General features: G+C 36.7%; 1 protein-coding gene across 4 annotated transcripts in view; it reads left to right on the top strand.

Moving 5' to 3' along the window:
- Positions 1-22780, top strand: part of LOC131430684 (O-acyltransferase like protein) — an 812547-nt gene that overhangs the window by 730272 nt on the left and 59495 nt on the right. The gene's annotated exons all lie outside the window — the stretch shown is intronic.

Here is a 22780-nt window from a genome sequence, read left to right as displayed (position 1 = left end):
TGGAACCGTCCTATCACAAGCGACTGTGAGATGGAAGGAAGATAGGGCCGCATCAATTTCCAGCGGGGAACCAAGTGGCAAATCAATATTAATAAGTTGGTCTGCGATTTGTTGAAATTTGACCCAGTCGGTGCGATAATAGTTCCTCCGAGGTTGAATTGGCACTGTTTCTGGTGATGATCACAATGTCAATATTACTGGAAAGTGGTCGGAAGAGAGCTTGTTGAAGACAACCGGAGAGCTGTTTATGGCGATGTTGCTGATGAATATATCCAAAATGGAATGAACTCCTGATCTGCCTGCATTGATCCCAAGCGAGGATGTTGTACTGTCCAGGTTTGTAATCTTTGGCAAGTACGAATCCGTTTCGATTCTGTCTTTTGTTTCCCCACAGTTCATGCCGTGCGTTAAGGTCCCCAGCAATGATAAAATTGTTTTGTCGTCGAGTGAGCATAGCCAGATCTCGCTTCAATGATGCACACGTACCATCTCGAAGATTTGTTTGTTTGGGGCAGTACGCTGCAATGATGATTATGGGTCCCATCGTCGTTGTAATCTCAATTCCAATGGCTTCTATAAGTTGCAATATAAATGCAAGCAGAAGCCTGTGCTGAATGGATCGTTTAATGGCAATGGCAACTCCATTGCTCTCCTCTGGTAGTTGTCCTGTGGAGCCTGTGAATTCTGTAATTAGAAATAAAAATAGAAAATATAGATTTAAAATGAGTTTCAGTTAAAATAGCAATATCGGAATTCTTCTCTTGAACAAAGTCGGACAATTCAGCAGTTTTGCTTCTGAGTGAGCAAGCATTCGTAGTTTTGTTGTCATTGTTTAAAAAATGACGATCAGTTGTTCAGCAGAGAATAAGTCACCAGAGTCATCCTTTGCTTGTGGTTGATTATTACTCCATCCAAGAGGGATTTTGTAGGAAGAATCTTTTTGTGATCCAGCGGCTGAATCTTTTGGATTGCTGTGAGGAAGTGGCGGCAAATTTGAAACATCTCTCTTCGGTGGGAGCCGTGGGAAATTAATTTCATCCTTCTGTGGAACATTCTTGCGCGTTGATTGTTTACGGGACGCCTGTTGTCGAATTTTTGTGAACTCAGCACGTTTGGGACACGATTTGCTAGTAGATGGATGGTCGACATCACAGTTTTAACACATTTTACAGCGATTTCATTTAGAAGGCAATCGTTGGTAACAGATCGGCTAAAAAATTCGTATCGTTTCTATGAGAGGGCGCCACTAGAATTAAATCCATACCATTTTCAGTTAGTACCAACCTTCAAAAGATACGTGTATAAATTTGACAGCTGTCTGATTATTAGTTTGTGAGATATTGCATTTTGAGTGAAGCTATTTTAGTTATTGTGAAAAAATGGAAAAAAGGAATTTCGTGTGTTGATGAAACACTACTTTTTGATGAAAAAAGTGTCACCGATAACAAAAAATGGCTTGATGAGTGTTATCCAGAATCTGCACCGAACGAAGCAACAATTCGTAAGTGGTTTTCAAAATTTCGTACTGGTCATATGAGCACCGAAGACGATGAATGCAGTGGACGTCCAAAAGAGGCTGTTTCCGATGAAAACGTGAAAAAAATCCACAAAATGATTTTCAATGACCGTAAAGTAAAGTTGATCGAGATAGCTGACACCCTGAAGATATCAAAGGAACGTGTTGGACATATTATTCACGAATATTTGGATATGAGAAAGCTTTGTGCAAAATGGGTGCCGCGTGAGCTCACAATCGATCAAAAACAACAACGAATTGATTGAAAACCATGCTGAAATTGAACGAATTGGGCTTCGAATTGCTCCCTCATCCACCGTATTCTCCAGATTTGGCCCCCAGTGACTTTTTCCTGTTCTCAGACCTCAAGAGAATGCTCGCTGGTAAAAAATTTAGAAGCAATGAAGAGGTAATCGCTGAAACTGAAGCCTATTTTGAGGCAAAGGACAAATCGTACTACAAAATGGTATCGAAAAGTTGGAAGATCGCTATAATCGCTGTATCGCCTCTGATGGCAATTATGTTGAATAATAAAAACGAATTTTGGCATAAAAATGTGTGTTCCTATTAAACGATACGAACTTTTCAGCCGAACTGTTATTGTGTGATTCGGCACATTTCCCGCACCGACTTTTCATGTGGAAATTACCGCTCCATGGTCGTAGTTCAAACAGTTCGTGCACTGTGTGACATCCCGATGTACCGGTTTATATTTTTGCCATTCGATGATTATATGGAATAACGATTTTATCGTTTTCAGTTGACTCATGGTGATGGAGCCCTTCTCGAGATGAACCAAGTACAGTTGATCTCGATACTTTTTGTACGTGTTGTGTCGTTTCATTTTAAACACCATCACAGGCTTTAGTCCAGCATCCGACAGTGCCTGCTTTAGTTCGGTTTCCATCATGTCGGGTAGTCCTCGAAGTACAACCGACGACACGACCAGACACTCCGAAGAAAAATCGGAATAAAAAGTGTTCGTGAGCGATTTACCACCAGTTACCATAAATATAGCGACCCCTTGAAAATGACAAAAACTAACTATTCGAGCCACACTGTTTAAGTTGCTATGAACTAATTACCAAGGCGCACCAGAATAAATAAACAAACAGTTTGAAATAGTTATGGAATAATTCCACATTTCATTATTAAAAATATTTTACAATTTTTCATTATTTGTATTTTTCATTATTCGGAAGTGCATTCGACGTTCGAATGGAACGCAATCACTAGACGGAGTGTGTGCTATTGTTAATAACGCTGCTAGTTGCTTGGAACAAGACTTCATAAATGCTTTGAAATCACCTCTGAAATCTGGTTACCGGTTACATAGATCTAGCCCAATCGGCACTACAAAGTTCAGTCCAGCAAGGGCAATTACAAACTAGTGACGTTGAACAGGCACGTTCAAAATTTTTGACAACCTTAAACAATGCTGATATGTCCACCAAGTTTATAGAAACACTGTGGTCACCTGGATTGATCAAAAAGTCTACATTCAATCGGCTTGGTGGACTAGTTTTAAACCAGGAAGCTCGAGCAAAACTTTAAACGAGGAATGTAATTCTGGGAACATTATGAAAGTGATAAATGCTTAGTTAGATGAATATATTCCCTCTGAAGATAACACACGAGAAGTTTTTATTGCCTTAAACAACCAAAATCAAATTTTTGATAGTCAGTAATATTCGTCGCCGGTACGGTACGCCACTACGAATTACATATTCGATATGAGACAAGTACTCCAGAAGTGTCGAGAATACAACGCGCCATTGACTTCAAAGCGACATACGACACAATCGCTATGGCAGATTATGCAGCTATGGCAGATTATGCACGAATGCGGATTTCCGTATAATTTGACGTGATTGGTCGAAGCAAAGATGGATAGAGTAATGTGCTACGTCCAAGTATCTGGAACGCTCTTGAGTCGTTTCAAGGCAATGTTTTGGATTTTTTTGTCTCTTGTTCAATATTGCTTCGAAGATCGTGGTTCCGAAAGTACGTAAAGCTCTTTGGCTTCGCTGACGATATTGATATTGTGACACGTAACTTTGAGTAGATTATGGAAAGAAACATCGAGCTGATAGCAAAAGCTAGAGGTATCTGACTGGCTATAAAAAGATACAAATTAAAAAAAAAATGACTCAAAACTCTCTGAAAGAATAAATTTAATACCTGCCAGAGGCCAACTACACTCAGTGGTTTCGTTTCAAGTGAGAATTCTCTTGTTTTTGTTTACATTTCCTATGTAGCTACCAAGACTACTGGTAACTGTTTTTCAAAATCAATAACTTACCAACTTGTGTTGCCAGTTCCAACATATTTTCAAGCAAATCCGTTTTGACATTACCAGTTACTGAGGGGTAGTTAAATTTGCGATACAGTTTTGATAGTCGAGTGCCAGATCGTGTCGTCGGTACAACCTTCAAAGTTTACTGGCAGCAATATCGTGTGTGAAGTATTCCGCTTTAGTCTATTTCAGGTAACATTCCACTGCTTTGTAGTGGTTTCCAGTCGGAACCGTTATTTTGTAGCCTTCTGCTACAGCTGCGAATAAAAGATAAAACAAAATCGAAATTAGTCGCAGTAGGTTATTCGTCTATCCACATCGAGTATTAGATGACGAATTTATTTAAAGAATGCTGCAATGTTGCTCCTTTTATATGAATCGGAGGTAGATAGATTCTTAACAACAGGTAGAAATATGTTGAAAAATTGTTTAAGGTAGAAAGAGGTTTAATGTTTTCTATATTTGTTTGTCCCCTGTGTGTATGTAGTAATTTAAAAAGCCAGGAAGACATATTTCTTTGGTCTTTGTTTAGTTAAGAAGTGGAGTTATGTTTGAAAGTCTCTAAACTCTCTGCTGTACCTAATTTCCATGGGTTAGAAATTTGTCATGCTCTGCTTGACATGCTCTGCTACTTTTGACTTGAAATGGTATAATAATCCCCTTTCCAAATCCTTAGTTGCTTTCCCTATTTCTGATATGTGTTTCTTGAAACGGGTACCTAATGTTCTCTTTGTTTGTCCAATGTATAATTTATTACAATGACATGAAATTTTATATACCCCAGATTTTTTCAATTTATCAGTAGGGTCTTTTGTAGATCTTAGTAAATTTTTCAATTGGTAGTTAGTACCACTGAATGCTAAATCCAAGCTAAACGGTTTTAATTTTGATAGAGGATATACCATTTTTGAGTTGAAGTCCAGCGACATTCTTTTCAAATTTTCTGATAGGGGGTTAAAGTTATGAGTGATAGTTTCTTCAACGATCTGAATTTTTATCAAGGATTTTTTCGCTTGAGCGTTCCGGATATCCATTGAGCTTTCCAATTTCGAAAATGAAATTTTTCTCTTTCATTACCACATCTTCTCTGAGAGGTAAGGTCAGCATTCTATGAAATATGCTGCCATTTTGTGTTGGTGAGAATGATTGGAAGTGTTTGGTATGACACGGTCCGTATTGGTTGACTTCCTATATATTTCGAAAGTTACAGATTTTGCCTTCCTGACAAACTTAAACTCGTTCAAAAGCTACTGTTAGGCCATTGATCAAGTTCAAAGATGAAACGGCTGTGACTTTTGGTTCCGGAGATATGATTGTATAAGTGACGTAACTGACAAAACGCGTTGTATTTTTACGCGCTCAATTTTCTCAGAGATGGTTGAACCGATCTTAACAAACTTATAATTGTTTGAAAGCTACTGTTAGGCCATTGACCTAGTTCAAAGATCAAATGACTAGGACTCTTGGATCCGGAGATATGATTATATAAGTGTAGTAACCGACAAAACGTGTTGTATTTTTACGCGCTCATTTTTCTCAGAGATTGCTAAACCGATTTTAACAGACTTATGCTCGTTTGAAAGCTACTGTTGGGCCATTGATCAAGGTCGAAGATCAAATATCTGCGACTTTTGGTTCCGGAGATATAATGGTATAAGTGACGTAACCAACAAAACACGATGTTTTGTATCGCTCTAATGTATATAAGGGTGCCAATATTTTGGGATCACCTCTGATTTCGTTAAGCGCTATTGTTCAAAAGTTTAATAACCTCGAAAAAAGTCGCCATGCAAAATTTGAGCTAAATCGTTTAAGTTCTAAGTCCCAGAAAGTTGATAGTTTGAACAATTTTTTTCCAAGATGACATTCGACGTTTCATGTAATCGATGATTTATACGTTTCATGCAATTCTAAGACTTTCGGCATCCAAAAAAATTTCGATTTCGGAAATTTCATGTCATGTTATAACTATTTCAAGTTTGTTTGTATCAGTTCATCATTTTTATTTTTATTTAAATTGGAACTCCAACGGACTTAATGAAATGACAAAAAAAAATTTCATGAAAGGAAGATTACGACAAGCAAGAATGTAGCGAACTGGGACATTGGATAGTCTACCTTGGGTACACTAGGAATGAATTAGTTGAGATCTGACATCTCGATACCCCACGCATGTCCAAACGACATGACCAATATCGCGATAACCTTCGCCATAAGCACCATTGTCTCGGAGAGTCCAATTCGAAGGAGATGTGCATCTCACGTGTAGTGATTGGACATCAGTCTGGACATCACACGAATGAAGTCTCTACTCACATCCAGTCCCTGAACCATGCCTTTGTCGATATTTTAGGAATAATTGAGTGCGATCCAGATCATAATTATCCCAAGAAGTTTGCCAGCTGGCCAGTGTTCTTTGGCGAGACGCGCTATAGAATTCGTTGAAAGCAATCGGTCTCATAAATTTCACCCTCAATAGCACCACGTTTGGCTACACTATCCACTCTTTCATTGCCTGGAATGGAGCAATGAGCCGGGACCCAAACTATTGTGAATTGATAATTATTGTTGAATATGTCGTTCAGGCACTGTTTGGGCAATATCCAAGAAAAACGGTTCATTTTTACCAGAAGCGTTTGAGCGAATGGCTTCAATTGCACTCAGACTATCTGTGAAGAGAAAATAATGGTTTGGAGATAATGTGATGATTACACTCAAACTATAATGAACTGCTGCTAACTCTGCTATATAAACAGATGCAGGTTCTTGAAGCCTAATTAAAAACCGAAACATTATTGTTGAATATACCATACCCAGTAGCCTCTTCAATTTGTGATTCGTCCGTGTAAAATGTTTTCTCAGAGTCAATATGCCTGAACTTACTTGTAAATATTTTTGGGATTTCCATCGAGCTTAGGTTTTCTGGGATCCCATGCACTTCGTGCTCTAAACGCTACTTATCGACCGTAAAAACCACTATAAACCGCTCCGAATGGTCTAGAATCGTAGGCAAAGGTTTTTCTAACGTCATTTAAAACCGAAAATCTCAAAAAAATTAGTTCATTATTTTCTGTGAAACATGAACCTTAATATGGCGGTTTAAGCTACAATTCGAATCTGTTTCTGTAGTACTTTGTTTGATTATTGATTATATTTTATTGTGAACCGCACTCATTAATCCGTTAATGTGTTCTTAAAATTACAAAACCTTCAAACAGAGAGGGTTCCGAGCATTTCCATTCCGAGTGAGTTTTTCATTCATTTCGATCGAAATACTTATTTATTTTATTAGTTGATCTTTATTCGTATCATGGTTTGAATTATTTTACACGTATGAATATGTCATTTCGGAACTATCCCTTCAATTTTATAAGAATTAGTGAGAATCGATCAAACAATCTCATAAATATCTTTCGCCCACTATTTTCGGGGCTTCCGGAACCAGTAAAGTCGAATTGAGTTTACTTGTCCATCAATTATCAAATTCAGAAAACACGAATAATTCATTGGACTGTGCGTCACTGTGCGAACTAAGCGAGCTGATTCAAACGGTATAAGACTCTCGGCCCTACGAGCCTCTATTCAATAGTTGATTCTCACAGCGATTGCATAATTTTTTCGTATGAAAAACATAAATAATTCTGCACTTTAATAATTATACCTCAAAACATTCTTGATTTGAGAAAAATACCCCCTGGATATGATATTAATAATAATACTTTATAAATATTCTGAATAAGCGTATCAGTAAACTCTTTGGCGATCCTCATAATGAAACTTAGGTTTCTATTTGCCTGAGCTATTATATGCGAGTAGTGATGACTGAAGGAGAGCTGAGAATCAAGAAGCACACCCAAAAGACAGATTGGAAGGACGCTGGAACCCTGTGGAACAAATGCTCGCACAGGTAGCAATTCAGATTTACAATTCTAATAGCTAACATGAAGAGTACGATCAGTTAAATAATTTTAAATCATTTGGATCAAATAAATGGAAGTCGACCGTCGAATGCTTAATTTATGTGTAAAAGAGCAACTCTAGCGGATAACCCAGAAGATTTGTTTTTTATCATGTTCGGTACTCTTAAAAGTTGATGAGTAGTTGAATGTTTATGACGATACCCAAACTGCTGTGGTAAAAAACAATAATTCTCATGGAAAATTTTAACTAAGAGTCTCAAGACAACATCTGGAAGAGTTTGTCGTGAATACAGGAATGGGTAGAACTTAATCGTGAATATCTCTTGTTTTATTCAAGGCAACAACATAATTCCTTCTTCATACCATCGAAAATATGTTGAGCAATTTATGATAAAACTATTGGAATTACTTGGCATTGCTCGGAAATGTTTCGTGAAGACAAGGCCATTCTGGAAATTGTCCTGACCATTGATACTCTGATTGTAATGAAACACAACTTAGACGACAATTTCATTCAGATTGCGAATGATCAGTGTCCCATCCCAGATCTCACAATAATCATAATTTTCACGGTATTCTCGAAAAATCGGGTCAGTTTTATATCTTAATCTTCTTTTAGAAACATTGAAAACACTTTTCTCTCTATAAACATCTTAGAAACCTCTGAGTTCCCAGAAAAGTATATATGCTTGTAACGTACTAAAATTAACGTTCCTCGTCATATTCGATCTACAATACTTTAGGTTTCCATAGTTATAAACACTTGCTACTATCTCCTCGTTATAAAATTTTTTATGTTTATGTTTATCACCATAACATTCGTACTATAGAATAACTTTTTTATATCTACCAGATCTTTTGAAATTATCTAAAGAAAATTGCGTTGCATTCAAATTAAGGCCATCGTCCAAGTACCATGCGCGCGGGTGGTTTTAGGAAATTTTCGATGGAAATTTCGATAAATTTGCCAAAACCAAAAACATACAGACCTTTGAAATACATTTATCTATCTACAGGGTGAAAATGACTGGAAAATTCGGAGGATTTTCCGAGTCTTATCAAAAATAGCTCTGAAAAATGAGTGTTTTGTGATCTTTCACAATTATCTGGAAAAATAAAGCGATGACATAAACTTTTTTTTTCAAATAAACTTTTTTATGGATACACAGATTACATTCGGACACATTTTTGGAAAACCTTTTCACGCTTTTCATAGAAAATCCACGAATTTCAAAAATTTCCACGAAATCGGTTATATCAAATTCGTTGATTTTCCATGAAAAGCGTGAAAAGGATTTCCAAAAATGTTTTCGAATGTGATCCTTGTTGCCAGCATGAGGTTTTCTTTGAAAAAAAAATTTCATTCCATCGAATTATTTTTTCAAATAATTGTGAAAAATTACAAAAAAAGCTCATTTTTTCAGCGCTATTTTTGATAAGACTCGTAAAATCCTCCGAATTTTCCAGTCATTTTCACCCTGTAGATAGATAAAAGTATTTCAAAGGTCTGTATGTTTTTGGTTTTGTCAAATTTTTTGAAATTTCCATCGAAAATTTCCTAAAACCACCCGCGCGCATGGTACTTGGACGATGGCCTTAACAACAGCATTACTATCTACCACGACCATGAAATTCTTGCCACTTTCTTGTTTTACAAAAACGGGAGATGAAAATTTATTTTCAAAAACCCCTCCTTGTCTAAATGTCGATTCACTTTAAATTATATAAATTTCATCATTGACGCAGTTGACTCTAAAGACTAAGAAGTATCCGTGCCAAATTTGATAGCAATTCGTTCAGTAGTTTCGTGGTTATGCCGTTACAAACATCACAACCCCATTTTTTAAGACACTTGCTACATCCACCCCCCATATAATCTTATCTAAGGTATGCCAAATGTTAGCATGGTCTTCAAAAAGTATCAATTCTCGTCAAATTATATGCATTTTTTCATGACCCCCTGTTATTGACACTTGCTCCCCTTCCTTTCCTTCAAAAATACCTTTATAAACATGTCTGAAAAGCAAGAAATACCTGTGTCCAGATTTTTAACAATCCATACAGTAGCTTCAGAGTTATGCCGTTATAAACATTATACCCCTCTTTTTAGAAGGCACTTACTACACCATCCCCCACGAATATCCTTATAATCATGTCTCAGTTGTGCAAAAAGTATCTATTTTTTAATGACCTCTTTATTAGGGACACTTGCTACGCTCCCACCCCCATTGAAATACGCTTATGACTATCTCTGAAGAGCAAGAAGTGAATGTGCGAAGTTTGATACCAATCCGTTCAGTAGTTTCGGACTTATGCTGTTACAAACATTACACCCCCTTTTTAGAGACACTTGCTAAATCCACCCAGCATACAATCATATCTTAAGTATGCAAAATATTTCTATGGCTTAAAAAAACTATGGATTTTTATCAAGTTATATGAGTTAGTTGCTCTGAATAGCAAGAAGTACCTGTGCCAAGTTTGATAGCAATCCGTGCAGTAGCTCCAGAGTTATGCCGTTACAAACATTACCCCTGCAGCGCCCTTAGCAAATGTTCCTTCGAATTTGCTAATATTGTAAAAAAAGTAGGAAATTGTGAAGGAAACTCTTATATCAGCGTTGCCGTAACCTTCAGGTATAAACTTTTTTATAGAAGCGTGCACATTTTCGAGCATTAGTCATCGCAACGATGTTTAATAAACTTTGTTATAAAACTATAGACAGTTCCGAGCATTAGTCAGCGCAACGATGTTTAAGAAACTTTGTTATAAAACCATAGACAGTTCCGGGCATTAGTCAGCGCAGCAATGTTGTAAAAACAAAGCTATTTTTTACGGACACTGCCTTTGGCATAGTGACAGTGGTCTCGGCTTTCAGTAGAACTTCGGAAGAAAGTCGGATGAATTTTCTACTTAGAATCACAAGCTCGGCTTGTACTAAAATCTTCGGGCTTCACCCGAAAGTAAAAGTTAGGAGCTTAAAAACCCATAGTTGGGAAGAGTTAGGAGTTAGTTCTGTTTTAAAGAGTTAGAGTGGTAGTTGTTATGAGCATGATCACCAAAAATTATGTGAAATTGTGAAATACTTCTGTTAAGAAAAAAAAAATGAGCAAATGCACAGAATGTCATCCCATCCTTTGAATCAATAAATAATCTCTCTATAATGGCTTCTTCATAATAGATATAAGTTGTCACGCTTTCTCTTCCGGATGTGATTCTTGCTTTCGGTAATAAATAAAACAGTTTCGTATTGATAAACTTAACACATACATACAAAGCATACAAAGCATTCTGAACAGTCCGTTTAAAAAGATACCAATACTAGAATGATTCCATTTATTGTGTGCGCTAAATCATTAGAAAGCAAAATGCAAGGAAAATCTATTATGTTGACATTAGCGCTTCTACAGAACAATCTTTTCACTGACTCATATAAAAGATTTTTCTGATTTGTTAAACTCGCGCTCACAATGACCAATATTATTTTTCTAACTCCATTACACACAATCCATCAACTGGTAAACGATATCAGAACTTTTTCTCATGCCTACAGCGGGTTTCTAGAACAGTTATATACATTCCGTTGTTGAGTCATTTGGCAAGCAATAATTTTGTTCAAGTTTCCTTGAAAACTGCGGACGTATAGATTACGCTCACAGTTGATTTGTTTACGTTTTGACCACGGTCAATACAAGCGCATGTGTTGAAGAGAAAAAAAACAACACCGCGATAATAGTTACAAAAGTGGCCATACTAGCATGAAGGCCTAAGAAGTTTTTTTGCCTTCGTTTAAGAGACACAAATATCACGACCAGCTGAACAGTTAGCACTGGTGTAATGATTATAAGGTCAAGGTGACCAACCGAACCTCACGCGTATGAGCGAAGGAATCGGTAATTTGACGCATCATTTTGCAAATAAGCAACAGTAGCCGTACTTCGACTGACATAACAAAGCAAGGCAGCGAGTTAGGCACCAGGAGTGCATGCCACGAGGTATATATATTTAAAACGGTGGTGAACCAACCCGTATGGGCGGAGCCTACGGAAAAATGCGTTGCTAGGCGACACACCAAAACAATCGCGGCCATATTTGCGGCTAAAAGTCGGGCAACCAAAATAAGAACAGAGCACGGGGAAAAGGAGCGGTACGAGACAATAATAATAATAAGCCGACATTGACTTTGAGACGCGTACGGTAAACAATAACGGTCAACCACGAGTATGGTATTATGTTTCGTTGCAGCATATGCCGTCAATGAATTTAATTATTATTGAAGTTATCAAGAAAGCTATTTGATTCAGGACCACTACACTTTTCGCCTGGTGTGTGTGTGTTTTGTTTTTTTTCTGTTTGGGAATTTTGATTAAGAAAATAAAATAAATAAGGACTCGTGAGAAATTTTAAGGTGTCCCCGCAAATGGACAGACTGAGCGAAATCGAAGAGTACATAAAAAGAGAACACGATAATGTGTATAAAAACAAAACACGACCGAGATCATTACAAGGCGGGTTAGGATAAACTCAAGCGCTGAAAGAAGCCTTCGAGGAATATACCAATCTAGTGGAGCGTTGCGAATTCCGCTTAACAATTGATGATTGGAACAATTTAACAGATCGATATAGTATTATAAAGGAAAAGTATAACTCCTCGATAAAGATACTGGGCGGTTCAATCGTAATAGACCCAAATCCAGACCGCCCAGCAACACGCAGAGGAAGCATATCTGGAGAAATTAGCAGAAAAGAGACGCTAATAGAACGGCGGAGAACTCAATCAGGTGGTGGGAGTGAGAAATTGCAACGCGAGCAAGGAAACAGTAGTAGCGAAAGCGGAAATATCAGGAATCAGAACAAATTGTCTCAAATGGCACGTTCCCCTTGATATTTGGAGATTTGTGCACAGAGAATATAAATTTCCTATGCAGGAGGCGATACAGTGTATTCTTGAGTACCAGGGTAACGCTGACGAACTAGAGCCGTTTTTGGTCCAGATACAATATTTTGCAGATGATATACCGGAAGGAGAAAGCGAAAGACCACTACTCAATATCGTATTAATGAAGTTGAAGGGGAAAGCATCCGGATCTATCAATAAAATACGGGTAAATACATGGGAGACTATGTTTCACAACCTGAAACGTGAATTCAGCAGAAAAAGTTCGAGTGGGGATATCCAACAGAAAGTGGAAACACTTGAGCAGCGGCAGACAGAGTCTTTCACAGCATACGCCAACAGAGCATTACACATTTATGAGTGTATCGAGGAGATGCAGGGGGATAATCAAACTGAGATCTCGTATGCAGAAAAATGTTTGAGAAGCCACTTCATTGGAGGATTGAGAAACAAGAGTTTGAAGCAAGTGACAAGAAGTAAAAGAAACACCACGTTCAGAGATCTTGTTCAGTTTCTTCAAGAGGAACATGCAGACTGCGATCACCTAGAAGAAATAGAGCAGACACTCCAAGCCTGTCGAATCTCTCGGAATGGAAATGGCAACCGAACATACCAACAGGAAAATAGGAGTGGCCCAAGGAACCAAGAGGCGTATGTCGGACACGGGAATGGTAATAAGCAGACACGAAACTATAATCAAAATAGTAATTATAGCATCGCACAAACAAGAACGAATCGCGGCGCAATTCAAAATTATACACACTACCAGGGAGATAATTTCAGAATCACACGTGATGGAGGTCCGGCTCCCCATAGGGAAACCACGAGACACAGCCAGGAACCGAGCACATCGCGGCGTTATAATGCGGGAAGCGGTGGGTCCAACCAGAGACATTATGGCGAATCACACCAGGCATTCCGACAAGAACCGTGTAACCAACTAACAAGAAGAGATTATGAGAGAGAAGATCAACAACGACCAAGTGCTCGAATGTATGGGCACCAACAACAAAATACCCATACACAAAGCAGAGGCCGGAACAATTGGAACAATTACGAAACAGCGGAGCGCTCGAAGCGGCAGGAACGCCAAAACAATCGAGATAGCAACTGTAACAACTACAACAACTATTGGAAAAACTTAACAAGGGGTCATTCGAGTGGATAGAGGACCGAACACCCCATGACATTATTCAAAAGCAAGACTTACAAAAAAATATATGTGTACTTCAAAGATCTATTTCACAGTTGAGAAATCAAGTCGGGCAAATCAAAGATATGATGCTAAAAATGAGACAGCATGAGGCGGCCAAGGGGAATCTTGGGTCAGTGAATCAAAAACGCATCCGAGAAGAAAGGAAGTCAGGAACCACAAGTCATGTAATGACTAGAAATTGGTTCAATGCATATCAGATTGAATTGAGGTCTACAGCTAACCCATATATAAGAAAGAAATTTCTAATCGATACGGGGGCCAGCTCCAACTTAATCAGTAGTGCAAAGGAAATAGGCTCTGGTAAGATAAACGGACAAGAGCGAATACGTTATACGGGGGTGGTAAACATCCCGCGGGTAAGTCTAGGTACAACCGAAGCAGAATTTATAATCCAAGACGTAAATCTAAAAGTGAAATTTGACGTAGTCGAAGAATTGGGGTTCGATGGAATCCTCGGGATGGAATTCATAAATAGATACGTCACGAGTTGGGTAACAAAAACGGGATAATATACATGCAAGAAGAACCTATAGAGTTCAGCACGAAGGTGAGACCTTTCCCAAGAAGATCACGAGGAGAGGATACACAGACAAACGCCAACGAGCACTAATAAAGAAACAGAGATGCGGCTAGAAATAAGACAACCGAAAAACATATTAAGACGGATGCAAAGAGTGGCAAAAACGAAGTAATTATCGTTAATGCTGAAGAATTAAAGGGCAGTTTAGCGAAGCATAATAAATATGAAGTGAATAAAAAGCACGTGAATAAAAATGATAACATTAATGCATCGTATCAGAGCAATTATGAGTTATACAAAAACGACGATCGTTTAGATAGTATGCTCCCCCGTTGTGGGACTAATATTACTCATGAAGAAGAAAAAGATTTTATAGGCGGAGAGTGTGACGAGGAAGACAAATGTTTCCTTGATTTACATACATCATATAGCGATTTATTCTATCTGAAGGGGGATAAATTAACTATCACTGATGCGGCAGTGCACGAAATTGAGACCACGTCGAACGTGCCTATCAACAAACGGCAATACAGATTTTCAGAAGCTACAAAGAAGCATATTAATGAAGAAACTGAAGAAATGCGTAGACCAGGTATCATATGGCCTAGCAAAAGTCCGTGGAATGCACCAGTCCTATGTGTTCCCAAGAAGGACGATGAATTGGGTAACAAGAAATACAGAATCGCAGCCTTTTGTATACCCTATTCCACTAATTGACGAGATTCTAGATAATCTTGGAAACAGTAAATATTTTTCTACCTTGGACTTAAAATCAGGGTTTCACCAAGTACCGATTAACTCAAAAGATGCAGCCAAGACAGCGTTTTCAACTCCAAAAGGCCACTTTGAATTCACAAGAATGCCTATGGGCCTGCGTAACAGCCCGTCGACGTTCCAAAGATTAATGAATACGGTACTGTATGAGATAGAAGGGGTTAAAGCAATCGTATATCTGGATGATATAATTGTTTTCGGTGTTACTATGGAAGAACACAATGAAAACCTACGCAAAGTTTTAGAGGCTCTCCGTCGACATAATCTAAAAGTTGAGCCAGGTAAATGCCAAATTTTGAAAAATGAAATAAAGTATTTAGGACATGTAATTGACAAAGAAGGAATCCGTCCTATGGAGGACAATATAAAAACAATAAAAGAAATGGCGGCACCAAAAACAGTCAAAGGTGTTGGGTCATTTTTAGGAACAGTAAATTTCTATGGCAAATTCATACCTCGCATAGCAGAGAAACGTAAACCTTTGAACGATCTCTTGCGAAAGAATGTTAAGTTTACTTGGACAGAAGACTTCAAGGGTTGGAAATGGACATTCGCTATAAACAAGGCAAAGACAATGTTGTGGCAGACTTTTTATCCAGACTGCCCGAACAGGCCGAGTCCTCACACCATATTTCAATAGTCACTAGACAGCAAAAGCGTCAACAGCAGCAAGCAGAAAAAAGGAACTTGCGAAGCAGAAAGACGCGGAGAATAAAACAACTTCCCCAAAACAACTGAAAGACGAATCAGGCAGGTTTACGTTATTTAAAGATAAACAAAAGACAGAATGGAATCCGCACATGGACGGATTGGAAAACAAATAAACAAATTTTCAAAACAAAAAACTAACGAAAGCGATTTTGATGGTACTTTCGTAATAGTAAACAGTAGATCAGCATATAAAGAACTAGCCGAGCTGATACAATTACCACACGGTTTAAAAGACTACCTGAATGGAAGAGTATTTTCAATTCCAGATCGTAAAATATGGGGATTGGTTCTAAATGGCTCGAGTAGATCAATAACCGATACAAGAGTTCTAATAGATGGGTTAGTTGATGCATTCACTAACTGTCCTGAAGACATGAAAAATGCAAAAAACATGCAAATTATCTTTTTGCGAAACATGCAGAAAACCCCTGAGGCAAATGTGTTGAGATTTATTGCCGAGAAATTTGATAAAATTTTTACACTATATGCACCGGAAAAGGACAGGATGTGGGTGCCAGAAAAAGATCGCGAAACTACATTGAAAGAATTCCACGATGCTCCTCTAGGTGGACATGTTGGAAGCAAACGAATGTTGAAAAGAATGAGTCCACTATTCCATTGGACTAATATTTGGAAAGACATTGAAAATTATGTTAAACAATGTAGCTCGTGCCAGACAAACAAAATCGGTCGAGCAAACAAAATTCCAATGAGAATTACCACGACATCGTCCGAGCCGTTCGAGAAATTGTATATGGACATAGTGGTATTACCTGAGTCAGAATGGGGGAACAGATACGGACTTGTGATGCAAGACGATCTGACTAGATATTTAATTGTAGCACCGATGGAAAATCAAGAGAGTGCCACGGTCGCGCAAACTTTCGTGAATAATTATATATGTAAATATGGAACACCCGCCGAATTAGTAACGGATAATGGAACCAACATGTTAGTTCTCTTATGAAAAACGTATGTAAAATTTTAAAAATTTAAAAAAATTACTACAAGTACATATCATCCACAAGCAAACTTGGTGGAACGATCGAATAGGGAATTGAAAACCTATTCAATTTTTTTTTATTATTTTTACGTTTCGTCTTTGACTCATCAGTGCAGAGCAGTTCAAATTGAACTGCTTAGTGCTAAGCTCGGCAGTTCAATTTGAACCGCTAAGCAGACGTAAAGTTTCTGCTACTTACAGAACACTTTTTGTTTTGCAACGGAGTGCAATGTCTTTTCTGACGTGCCGAACGAAACCTATTCAAGACAATACGTAAGTAACGAACCAAAAACATGGGATCAATTACTTCCATTCTTTAGTTTCGAATATAATACCACTGTAAATTCTTCAACGGGTTATACACCGTTTGAATTATTATACGGAAGACGGGCGAACATCCCAAACTCCGTCTACAAATACGATAATGATGGTCTCTACTATGAGGACTACGTCAATGAAATGCGATCTACATTTAAACGACTTCATCATCAAGCCCGGGAGAATCTAATTGCGTCTAAACAAAAGCGCAAAGAATTATATGATAAAAACTCCAACGAATGGCAACCAATGTGGGGAGACTTAGTGCTAGTAAAAGCCAATCCCACAGGCTCAGGACAAAAGTTACTATCACTTTGGAGAGGACCGTATGAAGTAGTCGCTCTTCCTAGTGAGCAAACAACAACTATAAAAAATAGGAATAGACTAGAAAAGGTTCACAATAACCGATTGGAAAAGTATACGGATTGAGAAACTGAATCTTACCACAGAATTTTGAGATAATTCAGAAATTATCCAAGATACATTAGAAAAGTAATAAAAAAATTCAAAATGTATACAAAGTGATATACGAAAATAAACATATTGTATTAAGAGTTTCATCGTAAAACTAAATAAAAAGAAAATAATATTAAAAATATAAGGGAAACTGAAATCCTGAGAGTAATTGAAATAAAATAAATAAGATACAGTTATAACAGAAATTAACAGCAAACATCATACAATGATACGTTAACATAGGAATTCAACGAAAAATTTATAAACACAGTGTAAGGAAAACAATGGATAAGATAAAAACATGAATATACCAAGAAGGAAAAAATATCAGCGAAATATGTTAGATGAAAGTCGAAATGAATCAATTCGAACACGGGAAAAAAGCATGAATGCGAGCAGAAGAATATTAAAACTGTTAAGAGGGTAATAAGAGGGGGTCAATAAGAAATAAAATTTTACTTATTCAATGAAACGAACACAACGAAAACAAATGGACACCAAACGAAGAAAGAAAAATAAGGTCAAACTGATGATTATAAACTGATGATGATAAAGATACATCAGATGGACAACAAAGCAATAGATTACATTGTCAAAGAAGATATATAATGGGGGGAAAACATTTGAAGAAGAAAAAAAGGCGGGTGAGTAATGTCAGAGACATAACTGGATGTCGTGAATACGAAAAAACTGACACGCTCCCATCACTTTTCCGAATATCAGTTAGTTGATTGATTGTATGAATTGTGCAAGCTTTCCTCTTTTTCACTAATAGAATTTGAAGCGATACACCTACACTAAAGTACAGATTAGTTACATTAAACTGCTACTATTCTACAACTATATATTCCAAACTTGAAACTATTCCTTTTTAATTTGCTAATATAGGAAGCTAGGTACGACAAATTTGTAGTTTATTTTTATTGACGCTATGAAGCTCGAAGATATCTGATTCTTCTCGAAATTTCAGTACGAGACAATTGCAATGGCCTGGTCTGAAATGTATCTACGATCTTCGGTATGCAAGAGTGATTCTAATAATAATAATGATAGTATTAATAATAATACAGATTAACCTGTATATATGGCAACCCTGTTTCGCATGGCATATTTTCACACGACCCCATACTAATATAAAGATGTGTTCAACATCAATCACTTTCGATTTCGCATTGCCGTTCGTAATTGAATGTGTTAGTGACGGTACAAATCTGCTTTTCTACCTTTTTTCGGAGCCATCGTTCTGACGGTGTCTCGTACGCACAGAGTAGCTGCTTTAACTTAAATGACGCTATTTCTCACATCACATTTCCTTTTATACGTGCTAGTGATAGCACGGTAGGACGTCCCCTTTGTTAGAATTCCTTTCCTATACGCAGAACGGGAAACAATGAAACGATATAAAAGAGAGAGTTAGCAGAGCGGCAGCCAGTAATACTGAATGGGTCGTCGAGCTGTTAACAGCATATTGTGGAGGAACAATTAAGGGCAAGGTAAAGTCCCGCTCAAACCGTGCTGATCTGAAGTGCCCAGTTGACGGCAGAATCCATCGTTAGCCTCGGAAGGGGAACTACGCCGAGCGTGTCAGTGCTGGTGCATCGGTCTATCTGGCGGCAGTGATGGAGTACTTGGTTGCCGAAGTGTTGGAATTGGCCGGTAACGCTGCCCATGACAACGAAAACGAAAATCATCCCTCGCCATCTGCAGCTGGCCATCCGTTGAAAACCCCGTCCTTTTCAGGATGACCACATCACTGTGATAAAGAAATATTTAGAATTGCTTTAAGTTTAGCCAGTTCTGATACGCCTGGAAAGGAGAATGCGCGAATCAAGTGGAAACATTTGTTCTAACAATTTTTGTTTTCGGCCGCATACTAAAGTAATCGCGACAAAAATACATATTGATCTGTGGCAACTCTGTTTCGCACGGCATATTTGTAAACTAGTATAAAGATGTGTTCAAAATCATCACTTTCGCTTTCGCATTGCCGTTCGTAATTGAATGTGTTAGTGACGGTGCAAATTATTTTAACTCCCATCTTGATGTATATTTTGGTAGGAAATATTGAGATCTGAGATGGTTCTCGTGTGTGTCTTGTTTCGGCAATGGGCCTTGCTGGACTTTTTGGCTGCCTTTTTCAGTGTCATTGTGCTGACGGTGTCTCGTGCATTCATATCGGGAAACAATGAGACGACAGGTCCTCGATGTTGCTGTCGTGTGTCTTGTTTCGGGAAATGATAGGAAAAGTGAGCCATTCAACTTTTATATGGATGCTCTTGTATAGATACAGACATCTCGCGTTCTGATTGGCTGGTGCTGTCATGGGTTAAATCAAACAGGTTTTTCAATAGTGTGCTATTGAAAAACTTCAATATTGTTGTAATACACGTTCAAGTTGAAGATTTTCGATTCTATTGGTAGTTAGATTATATATATCCTTCTACAGATCACTGAGCTATGAGCTTTCAAAATACGAGAAAGGCAAACGCGCCATATGAATTATCCTCTTTGATACTCGTTTATACCAAACATTTCAGAAAAGTTTAATTGTGAACTATTTAAGAATATGTCACACAACTGAAAGTTTTATCATAAAATTGTGATCATATTTCCGATGGCATGTAGCAAGAATTATGTTGATTCGTTAGATATAACAGGAGATATTCACGATCAAAAACTTATCACTCTCTCAGAGGGTAAATTTTGAAAAGGCGCCCCATAGTAAAGTAAGTCGTATTCACGACAAAAAAAGAGAGAGTATACTTAAAGAAACTCAAACATATAGTTGAAGTAATACAAAGGGGAAATAAACTATGGGAAAATATGGGATTCTAATGATCCTAGTTGAGTCAACCAATCAAGAAAATTCAAATATATTATAAACATGGGAATCATGTCATACACAGCAATACCGTGCTGGTCATAAGAAAAATAAATTAAATTCAAGAGGAAGATTATACATGTGAGCAAAATGTGTTCTTGGGAGGAAGCTATAATGGTACAAATTAAAATGAACTTGGGAAAAGTTACAATGCCTTTAAAAAAAAGAAGAGTATATTACACAAGGGAGGTAAACATAATGGCATGGAAATAATGTTATAAAAAAGGAGAATTTCTATGGTGAAATAAGATGGTTTATCATTAAATAACATAAAACTAACACTAAAAATATACTAAAACAAAAAATACTACGAACTAAAAAGAAAATAGTGATTAGATTATCAAAATGACGCTGGCCAATAATTTCTATCTAATGTATGCATTTATGCAATGATCTTAGTATGAGTGATCATGAGTGTGTGAACAAGGGTATCGCGACCCCGGAATGGAAAATAAAAAAGGAGATGCGTACCATATGAATGAATTGAGGTTTTCTAAAGTGCAAATTACGCACTCAAATTAAGATGTCGAAAAAATACAGATACGACAATATGGACATGTAAAAGTTACAAAAACACAATGAAAGAAAGATACAACAAATAATTGAAATATAATATACCAATGAATTCGTGGGGGATGAAAAATACATATGTATGAAAACTCTGTCACTAACAAACTAATAATATTGGAATCCTCAAGAAACAGAGAGATAGGAATTGGCATCATAAATGGGAATAGTTCTGAAACTAAACATAACAAGAAAAAAAAATTATTTTTGATTGAAGACAACACATTCAGCAAGGAATTAGAATCCAAGTTACTTTATGGGTTCCTGTTATTATTGGAAAAATATTAAAGTCCAGATTTCAGTTTATTTTTAGAAAAGAAAAACAGGAACACGCACCGAAAGAACCAGCTCTGGTAGTGGGGGAGAGAAGCTGCGGCATGGACATTACACAACTGACCAGTTTAGAAGAGATTCCAATAATTGAACTGAAGGGCGACTTCTGAAGCTATGGAGGCAAGGATGGTAAGACACCATTAAAATGAACACGGCATAGAAACTAGTTGCGGGAAAAGTTTAGAAAAAAGGTTTAGAAAAGATTCATTATAACCTGCAACAAGCATTCGCATGCCGCAACTTTAATAACAATTTTATTTCCACAGACAGACGTATTGTCGACAGACGGGTTGTCGACCTGTATCTACGGGTTAAAAAGGTGCGAGGTACCTCAAAAAAAAAATAAAATAAATAAAAATAAACATTAAAACTTCTCGATTAATGGAAAAGGGCACGAGATAACATATAAACGAATAAATATATCGCAGAAACACTTAAATGCATAGAAAAAAACATAGATTCAACTAATAGAAAGAGCATGTACGATAAAGAAAAAATGCACAAAGATATGACAATGAATATATATATATATATATATATATATATATATATATATATATATATATATATATATATATATATATATATATATATATATATATATATATATATATATATATATATATATATATATATATATATATATATATATATATATATATATATATATATATATATATATATATATATATATATATATATATATATATATATATATATATATATATATATATATATATATATATATATATATATATATATATATATATATATATATATATATATATATATATATATATATATATATATATATATATATATATATATATATATATATATATATATATATATATATATATATAGGGGAAAGGCGGGTAATAGTGCGCGGCACATATTAGTGCGCATCTCATTGCGAGCTTCTGTTCATGTTTATCACTGTTTTTTTACAATAAACATTGAGATTTGGTCCTATTAACATCATTCGGCTACATTTCACCTTCCCTGTTAATTTCATATCAATACAGCAGACGTAAATATAAAATCTATCATTCTCTTAGCGTTTTTGGGTCGTAGAAATTAAGCTTTATATTGTTTATTTCTCATAGAATCACGTTTTTCTTGGTTTAGTAACAATTTTTAGGCCAAAACGAAGTTATCGTCATTTTGTTTTATTTGTCGCGTCAAATTTCAAATTATAATGATAATTAGAAATCATAATATCATTTTTTCAAATAGTGCGCAAACTGCTTTCGACAATAATGCGCTTCGTGCAGTCATATTACTACACAGCGATGCCAGATAGTAGTGATTCTCAATATGCGGCACTGATTTAAAAACAGTTACAGATTTCCGCAAGCGATCACAGACTGGC

This window comes from Malaya genurostris, chromosome 2 (assembly GCF_030247185.1).
Source record: "Malaya genurostris strain Urasoe2022 chromosome 2, Malgen_1.1, whole genome shotgun sequence".
Taxonomy (NCBI): domain Eukaryota; kingdom Metazoa; phylum Arthropoda; class Insecta; order Diptera; family Culicidae; genus Malaya; species Malaya genurostris.
The sequence above is the reverse complement of the archived record's forward strand: the minus strand, read 5'-3'. Positions and strand labels throughout refer to the sequence as shown.